This window comes from Apodemus sylvaticus, chromosome 2, assembly GCF_947179515.1.
Source record: "Apodemus sylvaticus chromosome 2, mApoSyl1.1, whole genome shotgun sequence".
NCBI classification, from domain to species: Eukaryota; Metazoa; Chordata; class Mammalia; order Rodentia; family Muridae; genus Apodemus; species Apodemus sylvaticus.
In genome coordinates, this window is record NC_067473.1 from 157,535,109 (window position 1) to 157,548,715 (window position 13,607).

Sequence of the window (13,607 nt, forward strand, 5' to 3'; positions counted from 1 at the left end):
ATTTGGGGAGGTTAGACTGAGAAAGGAGGCAATATTTGAAATGTAAATAAGTAAAATGACAAATATTTTAAAAAATATCTCATAAAATCTTATAAAAATAAAAATTTAGTCAAGCATGATAGAGTATGATTAAAATCCTAGCCCTGGGCAAGCAAAGGCATGAGGATCTCCCTAATGCTATCTTGGGCTGCAGAGGAAGTTCAACACTGCTCAAATTTGCATAGTGAGAATGTGCGTTAAAATAAACCACTTGTTCTGGAAAGACTCAGTGTAGCAATGTAATGCCATACAGAACAGGGAAGTGGGAAGGGGTAGGTGGGAGAACAGGGGGAGGGAAGGGGGTGTACGGGTTTCCGGGAGTGGGGGGTCAGAAAAGCAGAAATCATTTGAAATTTAAATAAAAAATATATTGAATAAAAAATATGCTCAAAAAAACAAATAGGTAAAAATTGATAATAAATATGAAACAGCATGGCAGCCTCATTCATTTTACTAACATTTAAGTTACTTCACTGAGGATAGAAGGAAAGATTAAATACTGGATCCCTGTTATTTGCAAACTTTCTAAGTAAACCTTTCTAAGTTTATGACTAATTAAGATGCAATTGTCTTATAAATGCTACCTCTCTAGCATTGTTTATAAGAAATAATTACTGATCAATAGAATGATTTTTAAACAAAGGCAAAAGTAAATACTTTCTTATCAACAGGAGAAAATTACAAACAGCCTAAATGTCCATCCATAGTAAGTCTGACCCAGTGAGTATAAATGAATGTTATATAGCAATCTGAGATGATACCACAGTAAAATAATCAGAAATATGTTCATAGTAGTTATTGTGTACATATGTGCATAGAATTATTATAGCCCTCATGATTTGTGATGCTCTAAACCTGGATACAAAAGAAAGACAGTATTAAAAATGGTAAATAGCAAAAGAAATTTTCTTGGAGTGGAAAGAATTCAGGTTGTAATTACTTTTACTTATATTTTTTTCAATGTTAAAGATTTCCAAATTAAATTTATTTTACTCACATTTTATGTTAAGAAAATATTACACTTAAGAGGTAAAATTGATAACAAAATAGTGAATTATTAAGCAGTCCCATACCTCATCAATAATCAATAACTGGATTAATTAGCATTTATTACTATCTTACTATCTTTAACCTAGGAAGCAAGATGCTTTGTGTACCTGTGGGACATTGTAGAGACTTAGAACTCGGGAGATCTGAGTTGATATTCCTGTTGAAATGCCTCCTATCACTGCAACCAGCTTATCAGTCTTCTCAAGCCTGCAGCTGTAGTTAGGAATTGGGGGGCTCTCTCCTGAGAGCAAAGCCATAGAACTTTCCATGGCCTTTGTTTCAAAAAAGTCATCATTGAAGAGATAGAATCCCAGGGACATATTGAATAGAATATTTGGGTCCTTGTTGATTTTTTCTATAGCAAAAACCATTGCCAACATGTGCTGATAATTTTTGGTGAGATTCCTGGGAGGAAAAATTGGAAAGAACATTTTTTGTGTTATTTTTATATTAATTAATAATATATATTAATTATTTTAAATATTTGTGTTTTATATTAATTATAAAATACAATTATATATATGAATTTATATATTTAATATAATAAATAAAATATAACTACATTCTTTACCTCCCTCTCTTTTCTATATGTAGCTCCTCCCATTCTTCCAATCAAATTCTGCATTTTTAGTTATAAGAACTTAATTCATATAAAAATTGTACAGGTTATTCCAAGACACAGGCAGTCTATTCAATATTAGAGTAGTACAACTTGTTATTAAATCGATTATTTTGCTTTTGAATTTTTTTGAGACAGCATCTTGCTTATTAACCAAGGTTTAATTTAAACTTCTTATGTAGTCTAGGTTAAACTCAGGCTCACAAAGATCCACCTGCCTCTGCTTCTCAAGTTTTGGGATTACATTTTGCACCACCACATACTATCAAATGTACATTTTTCAATATTTATTGTACAATTTGTGTTTGAGAAATATAATGGAAGAGTAAAGCATGTGGGAAATAGCAAATATTAAAACTTAGTTTTCATGCAGTCTTCGAAGAATAAGATAAACCTCAGTAAAAGACACAGTACTTAATCACCAATAGCAACTGAAAAAAATAGTGTCAAGTGTGAATTTAAACAGGAAAACTAAAATCTTCTCAATGCACTACACTATATAACTAAAAAGACAGATTGGTTTTGACAGCAAAGTGCTTTCAAAATCTTCTTACATATTTAAGAGAATTCAGCATGTGTAGGGGAGAGACACACAGAGTCATGGCTGAGTAGCTATTTGCATTTGGTGGCTACTGAGGAAGGGACAGTCAGTTTCATTAGGAGGTTTGTCTAGTAGCTTGCCTAGACTCTAGATAATGCCCTATACTCCTGCAGTACTGGCATGCCTAAATGAACTCAATACGTTAAAATTGGAGAGAAACTGAGAGAAGGAAAGACAGACAGACAGAGAGAAGCCATAAAGTTGAAGGCAAGAGACATAGCAAGGGAAACAGCAGAATACAGTCAGATCAATATATCTTCTTTATATGTGTGAAATCCTGAAACTCTATTTTTTTTTTAAGAGAGAAGTCAAACACTTACACAATAACAGCTTCTGGTATAGCCATTGTATCATTAAAGCCAAATTTAATTCTTTTGTCTCTAGCAGTCACTCTGAGGGAAAAGAGTCCTCCAATAACAAAATGCCCATCTTGATAGTAGCCAGGAGAAGCAAGAATACTTAAGGAGAAACAAGAAATTTGTTCCTGGAACTCAATAAAAACAATCAGGAGAGAGAAAGCAATGAATAATTTCATAACATTGTTAAATAATTGATAAAACCCAGATATCTGTTCAGTTGAGAATCTTGGACTATTCATCCCTGGGAGCACATCAACAAACTGGTAAAAGATGTCTGGTTGATTCGTGTGGATCAAGGTTATGAAGCATTGTTTTGTCCTGGTTTAGGCCCACCAGTATCCAAACACTCCCTCAGTTCCCTGGAGTCCAATCTGTTTTATAACGTTTAAGTCCTAGATTATGTACCATTCACAGAGTCACTGTGAGTCTCCAAGTGCTCATAAATCTCTCACTTGCCACCTGGAAATCCTGATTCTCAGTAGGAAAACACACAATTAAGAAAAAGTGTGAAGTCCACTAAAACACCTGTGGGGTGTATACACTCACTGAGCTGAGACTAACAAGTGGAAAAAACATTAAGTCATGAAGAGTCATCTGAAGGAGGCATCAAAGGGCTCAGTGTTTGTTAGGCAAGAACTAGACTCTGAATTATTTAACATCAATATCATTTTAGAGTATTTCTGAAAGGAAAAGAAACAGTGTTACATCAGAAAATATTATTTCTGGTTACTATATTGGGTCAAATATCAACTCCTATTTTTTATTGGATATTTTATGTATTTACATTTCAAATGTTATCCCCTGTCCCGGATTCCTCTCCACATCTGTCCTATCCTATTCCCTCACCCCATACTTCTATGAGTGTGCTACCCCACCCACCTACCTACTCCCACCTCACTGACTTGTCATTTTCCTACACTGGGCAATCAAGCATTCATGGGAACAAGGGCCTTTTCCCACATTGATGCCAGACAATGGCATCATCTGCTACATATGCAGCTGTAGCAATGCGTCCCTCCACATGTATTCTTTGCTGGATGGTTTTGTCCCTGAGAGCTCTGGGGAGTCTGCTTGATTTTTATTGTTGTTCTTCCTAAGGGGTTGCAAAACCCTTCAGCTCCTTCATTCCTTTCTCTAACTACTCCATTAGGGACCCCATGATCTGTTCAGTGGATGGCTGTGTGTATCCACCTCTGTACATGCCAGGCTCTGGCAGAGACTATCAGGAAACAGCTATATCAGGATCCTGTCAGCATGAACTTAATGGCATCCACAATAGTGTCTGCATTTGGTTACCAATTGTTAATACTTGTTTTGATATATATGGTGATTGTGTGTAGGTTTGTGTATGGGGTGTATGTGTTTCTGTGTGTGTGTGTGTGTGTGTGTACTTTCATGGTTTTTTTTGGCTTTGCTACTATGCAATGTTTTATTTCCTGTATTTCTGTGCATGTAGTTAATGTCCTTGGAATAGAGTTTTTGTTCTTGTACACTGTGTAAGGATGGATTTGTGGAAGGATGTTTAGTTTGAGATATCTCATGAAATATTTTCTTTTCTCCATCTATGGGGATTGAAAGTTATGCTGGGTATAGGAACCTTGACTACCAGCTGTGGTCTCTAAGAGTCTCAATGACATTGGTCCAGGCCATTCTGTGCTTTAGAGTCTCTGTAAAGATGAAAAGTATATTTCAAATAGCTTGGAATTTATAAGTTACATGATCATTTTTCTTTGTAGCTTTTAATATTGTTTCTTCTGTATATTTAATATTTTCATTATTAAGTGATAAGGAGATTTTAATATCTGGCTCAAACTATTTGGTGTTCTGTAAGCTTCTTTTACCTTTTTAGACAACTCTTTCTTTAGGTAAGCTGAATTTTCTTCCATGATTTTATTGTAAATATTTTCTGAACATTTTATCTGTGAATCTCTCCATGTTCTCTTCCTATTATTCTTAGGTTTTGTCTTTTCATTCTGTCCCAGATTTCCTGGAAGTTTTGTGTGAGAAACATTTTATGTTCACCATTTTCTTTGACCAATGTACCATTTTTCTATCATATCTTCTATACTTCAGATTCTCTCTTTGGTTTGTTGAATTCTATTGGTGAGAATTGCATCTGTAATTCCTGTTTTCTTATAATATTTTCCATTTCAAGGATTCTTTCACTGCATGAGTTTTTTATTGTTTTATATCCATTTTCAGGTTTTGAAAAGTCTTACTAATTTCCTTCACCTATTAGTATTTTACTGGATATATTAAATGGATTTAATAATTTGCTGTTTAAGGTGTATAAGAAGACCATATGTTAGGAGGGCAGAGAGAGAGAGAGAGTAAAACAGAAAGTAAAAATGATGGGAGGGGTATCTCTGAAACAAGCAAGAAATCAAGAGCAGTGGAAAATCCCAGGAATCAATGAGGGTGACCCTGGCTAAGTCTCCTAGCAAGGGAGATATGAAGCCTAAACTGGACATCTCCTGTAACCAGACAAGCCTTCCAAAGGAGGGATTGGAACACCAACACAGTCACATGCATTTTGAACAACAATTTATCCTGCCTAAAAGATGGGTTGGGATAAGGGTAGCAGAGAAACTATGGGAGGGGTCAACCAATGAGTGGTCCAGGTTAAGACCTATGCCAAGAGAGGGAGCCCATTCCCGACACATCTTAGAGAGATGGAATCTAGAAACTACAGAAACCAGAGACGAAAAATAAAAACAAATATAAATGACAAAAAAAAAAACCCAACAACAAATCCAATAAATAAAAGAAACCCAAAGACAATAAAATGATTCCTAATGATAACTCACTATATATGTATATGGATAGATAGATAGATAGATAGATAGATAGATAGAAGATAGATAGATATAGATAGATAGATAGATAAATAGATAGATAGATAGAAGATAGATAGATAGAGATAGATAGATAGATAGATAGATAGATAGATAGATAGATAGATAGATTAGATAGATAGATAGATAGATAGATAGATAGATAGATAGATAGATAGATAGGTAGGTAGACAGATAGATAGATGTACATCTCAGTTGTTATGGGAGAGGTTTTACCTTGCAACTAATGGAAACACATGCAGAGATCTACATCCAGTGCCTAAAAGGAGCTTGGTGAATCCTGCAGAAGATGGTAAGGAAAGGTGGCAAGTTAGAGGGAACAAAAATACCATAATAAAAAATTCACAGAATAAACTAACATAGGTTCACAGAGACTGAACAATTAACTAAGCAACCTACATATGTTCCATTTCTGTAGCTTAATTATCCATGGACTCCTCACATTGGAAGCAGGAGATGTCTCAGACTCTACAAATAGGACCCTTTCCCCTACTGAATTGTCTTGTGTAGCCTTAGTAAAAAAGGAGGTATCTATTCTTACTGTACATCATATGACATGACTTGTTAATAACCATGGAGTGCCTGCCATTTTCTAATAAAAATGAAGGAGTGGAGTCAGTTAGTGGTTGGAATAAACTTGAAGGAGACAAGAGATGAGAAATTGATGTAGAATATTTAATAAATTGATTAAACACAAAATCTACAGCTTTTTATTGCTTCTAGTACCTTTATAACAAAAATTTTGGCATGTTTATTTTGAAACAATTATGAGTAAATTTGTTTTCCTTACTTCTCTCTCAAATATTCTTATAGCTGACAAGGTACAGATATGGATGCTGACTTAAGACCTTAATGGGTTATCAGATCTTAAAGGCTTTATTTTTTGTTTCTTTGTTTGCTTGTTAGTTTTTGTGGAAACTTACGGTCTTTTATATGAGATAAAGCCATCTGCAAATAAATACAGTTTGATTTTTCTTCCCAAGGCTAGGGCTTTCCTTTTTTCTTCAGCTCTATAACTCTCATTGAAAAGCATTGCAAACTGCCACTAGATGATGAAAGATGGCAAAAAAGGCCCTATCCAGATGCAAAAATTCCAATGCAAAAGCACCAATAATGACTTAGACAAAATTGTATACCAGGAATGCTAAGAAAAGATTATAAGTGTGCCCAAAGAAATTAATAAGGGCAACAATAGGAAGCTGAAATAAATAATTAAATGAGTACAGAACATGAAAAGGAATACAATAAAGATATCTAGATGGAAAGAACATGGAATGTACCAGAATCTATAAGATACAATGAACATAATTTTGAAGAAGTTATAGTGACTGGGAATTGACCAGAGACCATCTAGGGCAAAGACTCAGGTGAGAATGTTCCACAACTCAAAGAGAATTCAGTGCTGATGCAGGATAGATGAGTCATGTGAGGGCACCTCCACAGTGTGAGGCAGAAGCCATGGCCTCAAGTAAGGAAAGGGTGCTGACCTAAGGTAAAGAAAGGAGGTGTCAGAGTTGGGGGATTCAGTAACACATGGCAGTAGTTACAAACCTAGGTAGGAGAAGTAAACTAAGCCAGAGTAAGGCATCTCGGTATGATGAGTTTGTAATTGGTAGAGAAAGCAATGGACCCAGAGGATAATGAGTAGTTCAAGTGTGAATACTTCAGAGGTATGGTAAGGTCTACAATTCAATTGAATGCAGAACCAGGGAGGAAAGTGAGGCTGTCTCGGAGAAGTACATATAGGGCTGGGGAGTTCTATAACATACAGCGTAAATTGTGGACCCAAGGAGAAAAGAGAAGTTGACCCAGGTATAGGTCACAGTTTCATGGTGATTCACAAATCAGAGCAGAAGCTGTGGACAATGGTGAAGATGAGAGCTGAAACAGTGGAGATACACAGGCATGAGTACACCCATAATTAATGTTAAAAACTATGAACCAGGGGTGAGGGTAGAACTGACACAAGAAAGTAGCTGACTTCAGAGAGAACTTAGGGGTAGAGTTTGGATCCTTAAATACAATTCCCAGGGAGGAAAAGGAAATCTCAGTTTTAAATAAACTCTCTGAACTTCCTGAGCATTGTAAATGTCTGGCTAAAAACTAAAAAGTTGGTTTAAAGAATCACCAACAAAAATATTCTAGAGAAACTGCTCTCAATGAGAATGATTTGAAAGAATATAAACTAATATTTACAAGAATGATTAAAATTATGGGGGCATGTGGGACAATAAATCATGCCAGAAGTTTTTTAAGGTAGAGCAGATCAGGATTGGGAGACTCAGTGGGCACACATCTGAGACTTTGGTGACTCCCAGCCTCTGCCAGACTCTTGGCTTGTAACATGTGACATGGTTCTCACATAGAAAAACGTGACCTATGGTCAGGTAGGCTCAAGATAGTGTTCTCCATGCTAATGAGGTACCTAGAGGCACAGAGGGCTTAGCCAGTAAGTTTCCACTACCAGATATTCCTCCCTGCAACAAGTATTTAATCTCAGGCTCACCCTGAGAAGTCAGGTATGGTTTTATAAATGCATTTTCCACATGAGAATAAAATGATTAGAATCAGGAATTGTCTATTTTCACCAAGATCTGCTGTGGGAGACATGAAGACCTTTGCCTACAGATCAGCAGCCTAATCTCCATTAGAAGGCCTCTCTGCACTTCTAGCCACAAATAACCACAATGCCTGCCTCTGCAAAGGTAAAAACAAAGCCTTCTACTAGGAATGAGAACCCCCTTTTCTCCCTCTGGACATGGACTAGACACTTTTCCCAGATCTCAGTCCCCCCTCCCACACACCACACCACTGCACTCCCATTTCTATACTATTATAGAAAGAGGAGAGCTTTCTAACACAGTTAAAACACCCAATCCGCATATTTTAGATGCAAAGAAGGAGAACAATACCAAAACAAAAGGGTAGCAATAATTATCAATAATGTAATAGTTGAAAATTCCCAGGATCTACAGAATGAGATGTTCAGTTACGTAGAAGAGGCTTACAGAAAACAGACAGGACCAGAAACGAAACTTCACATGACATACTATAACTAAAATACTTGAAATATAAAATAAAGAGCATTAAAAAGCTGTAGCAATTACACGTAAAGTCACTTATAAAGACATGTTCATCTGAAAAACAACAGAGTATATATTAAGTAGAAACACTTAAAAGAGAAGAGTCTGGAAGATGAATTCCAAATTCTGAAAGATCACAACTGCCAACTTGAGTATTTTGCATAGTAAAGCTATGCCTTATATTTGAAGGAAATGTACAAATATTCCATGATAAAAATACCCAAGAATTTATGTTACCTAGATATCTCTCTACAGGATTCCTGAAGTAAAGCTTAAATCTGAAGAGAATGATTAGCATACACAATAGGCCTCCAAAGATAAATGAACACTATCAGCAGAGTTACTAATAAAAGGTCCAAGAAAACAATACGAAATAAAAAAATGAGAAGAACATAAACTACTATGGACTACTATCACTAAAAGTTAAATGGTCTCAAATGTCCAACTAAAAAAAAAAAAAAAAGGAGACTAACAGGATGGTTTAGAAAACAGAATTTAGTGGGATTACTTCAGGTTTCTCTCCATTTAGTTTGATGCTGGCTACCAGTTTGCTGTATTTGTTTTTACTATGTTTAAGTATGGGCATTGAATTCCTGTTCTTTCCAAGACTTTAAGCATGAAAGGATGCTGAATTTTATCAAATGCTTTTTCAGCACCCAATGAAATGACCATGTGTTTTTTTTTTCTTTGAGTTTGTTTATGCAGTGGATTGCATTGATGGATTTCTGTATATTGAACCAACCCTGAATCCCTGGGATAAAGCCTACTTGATCATGGTGGATGATCGTTTTTTATGTGTTCTTCGATTCGCTTAGCAAGAATTTTGTTGAGTATTTTTGCATCGATGTTCATAAGGGAAATCGGTCTGAAGTTCTCTTTCTTTGTTGGATCTTTGTGTGGTTTTGGCATCAGTGTAATTGTGGTTTTGTAGGATGAATTTGGTAGTGTTCCTTTTGTTTCTATTATGTGAAATAGTTTGACGAGTATTGGTGTTAGGTCTTTAAAGATCTGATAGAATTCTGCTCTGAAACCATCTGGTCCTGTACCTTTTTTGTTTGGAAGACTTTCTATGACCCCTTCTATTTCATTAGGGGTTATGGGACAGTTTAGATGATCTATTTGGTCCTGATTTAATTTTGGTATTTGGTATCTGTCTAAGAAATTGTCCATTTTCTTCAGATTCCCCAGTTGTGTTGAGTATAGGCTTTTGTAGTGGGATCTGATGATTTTTTTAATTCCCTCAGTTTCTGTTGTTATATCCCCCTTTTCATTTCTAATTTTGTTAATTTGGATACTTTCTCTGTGCCCTTTGGTCAGTCTGGCTAAGGGTTTATCTCTCTTGTTGATTTTCTCAAAGAATCAGCTCCTGGATTTTGTGATTCTTTGTATGGTTCTCTTTGTTTCCACTTGATTGATTTCAGTCCTGAATTTGATGATTTCCTGCTGCTAGTGTATGTTCTGTCCAGTTTCTTTTTTTTTGTATATATATATTTATTTTCTATATTCTTTGTTTACATTCCAAATGTAATTTTATGAGGTCCCATTTCTTTTTCTTTTTCTAGTTTTTTTAATTCGACATAATTTATTTACATTTCAAATGATTTCCCCTTTTCTAGCCCCCCACTCCCCGAAAGTCCTGTAAGCCCCCTTTCTTCCCCTGTCCTCCCACCCACCCCTTCCCACTTCCCCGTTCTGGTTTTGCCGAATACTGTTTCACTGAGTCTTTCCAGAACCAGGGGCCACTCCTCCTTTCTTCTTGTACATCATTTGATGTGTGGATTATGTTTTGGGTATTCCAGTTTTCTAGGTTAATAACCACTTATTAGTGAGTGCATACCATGATTCACCTTTTGAGTCTGGGTTACCTCACTTAGTATGATGTTCTCTAGCTCCATCCATTTGCCTAAGAATTTCATGAATTCATTGTTTCTAATGGCCGAATAGTACCCCATTGTGTAGATATACCACATTTTTTTGCATCCACTCTTCTGTTGAGGGATACCTGGGTTCTTTCCAGCATCTGGCAATTATAAATAGGGCTGCTATGAACATAGAACAGCATGTATCCTTATTACATGGTGGGGAATCCTCTGGGTATATGCCCAGGAGTGGTATAGCAGGATCTTCTGAAAGTGAGGTGCCCAGTTTTCGGAGGAACCGCCAGACGGATTTCCAGAGTGGTTGTAGCAATTTGCAACCCCACCAGCAGTGGAGGAGTGTTCATCTTTCTCCACACCCTCTCCAACACCTGCTGTCTCCTGAATTTTTAATCTTAGCCATTCTGACTGGTGTAAGATGAAATCACAGGGTTTTTTTGATTTGCATTTCCCTAAAGATTAATGAAGTTGAGCATTTTTTAAGATGCTTCTCCGCCATCCGAATTTCTTCAGGTGAGAATTCCTTGTTTAACTCTGTACCCCATTTTTTAATAGGATTGTTTGGTTTTCTGGAGTCTAACTTATTGAGTTCTTTATATATATTGGATATTAGCCCTCTATCTGATGTAGGATTGGTGAAGATCTTTTCCCAATTGGTTGGTTGCCGATTTGTCCTCTTGATGGTGTCCTTTGCCTTACAGAAACTTTGTAATTTTATGAGGTCCCATTTGTCAATTCTTGCTCTTAGAGCATACGCTATTGGTGTTCTGGTCAGAAACTTTCTCCCTGTACCGATGTCCTCAAGGGTCTTCCCCAGTTTCTTTTCTATTAGCTTCAGAGTGTCTGGCTTTATGTGGAGGTCCTTGATCCATTTGGATTTGAGCTTAGTACAAGGAGACAAGGATGGATCAATTCGCATTCTTCTGCATGCTGACCTCCAGTTGAACCAGCACCGTTTGTTGAAAAGGCTATCTTTTTTTCCATTGGATGTTTTCAGCCTCTTTGTCGAGGATCAAGTGGCCATAGGTGTGTGGGTTCATTTCTGGATCTTCAATCCTGTTCCATTGATCCTACTGCCTGTCACTGTACCTATACCATGCAGTTTTTAACACTATTGCTCTGTAGTATTGCTTGAGGTCAGGGATACTGATTCCCCCAGATTTTCTTTTGTTGCTGAGAATAGTTTTAGCTATCCTGGGTTTTTTGTTGCTCCAGATGAATTTTATAATTGCTCTTTCTAACTCTGTGAAGAATTGAGTTGGGATTTTGATGGGTATTGCATTGAATCTGTTTATTGCTTTTGGCAAAATGGCCATTTTAACTATATTTGTGTGGCTTTGGTATCAGCGTAACTGTGGCTTCGTAGAAGGAATTGGGTAGTGTTCCTTCTGTTTCTATTTTGTGGAATAGTTTGAAGAGTATTGGTGTTAACTCTTCTTTGAAGGTCTGATAGAATTCTGCACTGAAACCATCTGGTCCAGTGCTTTTTTTTTTTTGGAAGACTTTCTATGACTCCTTCTATTTCTTTGGGCATTATGGGACTGTTTAGATGGTCTAGTTGGTCCTGAGTTAATTTTGGTATTTGGTATCTGTCAAGGAAATTGTCCATTTCCTCCAGATTCTCCAGTTGTGTTGAGTACAGTCTTTTGTAGTAGGATCTGATGATTTTTTGGATTTCCTCAGTTTCCGTTGTTATATCTCCCTTTTCATTTCTAAGTTTGTTAATTTGGATACTTTCTCTGTGCCCTTTGTTTAGTCTGGCTAAGGGTTTATCTATTTTGTTGATTTTCTCAAAGAATCAGCTCCTGGTTTTGTTGATTTTTTTGTATGGTTCTCTTTGTTTCTACTTGATTGATTTAGGCCCTGAGTTTGATGATTTCCTGCCTTCTACTCCTCCTGGGTGAAATAGCTTCTTTTTGTTCCAGGGCTTTCAGGTGTGTCATTAAGCTGGTAATGTATGCTCTCTCCATTTTCTTTTTGGAGGCACTCAGGGCTAGGAGTTTTCCTCTTAGCACTGCTTTCATTGTGTCCCATAGATTTGGGTTTGTTGTGTTTTCATTTTCATTGTGTTATGAAAAGTCTTTAATTTCTTTCTTTATTTCTTCCTTGACCAAGGTATCATTGAGTAGAGTATTGTTCAGTTTCCACGTGTATGTGGGTTTTCTGTTGTTGCTGTTGCTATTGAAGACCACTTTTACTCCATAGTGATCAGATAGGAGGCATGGGATTAGTTCGATCTTCTTATATTTGTTGAGGTCTGTCTTGTGACCAATTATATGGTCGATTTTGGAGAAGGTACCATGAGGTGCTGAAAAAAGGTATATTCTTTTGTTTTAGGATAGAATGTTCTCTATATATCTGTTAAATCTAATTGGTCCAAAGCTTCAATTAGTTTCATTGTGTCCCTGTTTAGTTTCTGTTTTCCTGATCGGTCCATTGAGGAAAGTGCAGTGTTGAAGTCACCCACAATTATTGTCTTAGGTGCAATGTGTGCTTTGAGTTTTAATAAAGTTTCTTTTACAAAAGAGGGTGCCCTTGCATTTGGAGTATAGATGTTAAGGATTGAAAGTTCTTCTTGTTGTATTTTTCCTTTGACCAGCAAGAAGTGTCCCTCAGAGTCTCTTTTGATGATTTTGGGTTGAAAGTCAATTTTATCTGATATTAAAATGGCTACTCCAGCTTGTTTCCTGAGACCATTTGCTTGTAAAATTGTCTTCCAGCCTTTTACTCTAAGGTAGTGTTTGTCTTTGACCCTGAGGTGTGTTTCCTGTAAGCAGCAAAATGTAGGGTCCTGTTTATGTATCCAGTCAGTTAGTCTGTGTCTTTTTATTGGGGCATTAAGTCCATTGATGTTAAGAGATATTCAGGAATAGTGATTGTTACTTCTTATCATTTTAGACGTTATTTTTTAAATTTGATTGCTTCACTTCTTTAGGCTTTGATGAAAGGTTACTATCTTGCTTTTTCCAGGGTGAAGTTTCCCTCCTTGTATTGGTGTTGTCCTCCTATTATCCTTTGTAGGGCTGGGTTTGTGGATATATATTGGGTAAACTTGGTTTTGTCATGAAATATCTTAGTTTCTCCATCTATGGTGATTGAGAGTTTTGCTGGATATAGTAGTTTT

General features: G+C 36.4%; 1 pseudogene; it reads right to left on the bottom strand.

The window, feature by feature from the left end:
- LOC127678097 (vomeronasal type-2 receptor 26-like) overlaps positions 1-2,844 on the bottom strand; it is a 73,745-nt pseudogene extending 70,901 nt beyond the window's left edge.
- Positions 2,845-13,607: the final 10,763 nt, after the last annotated feature.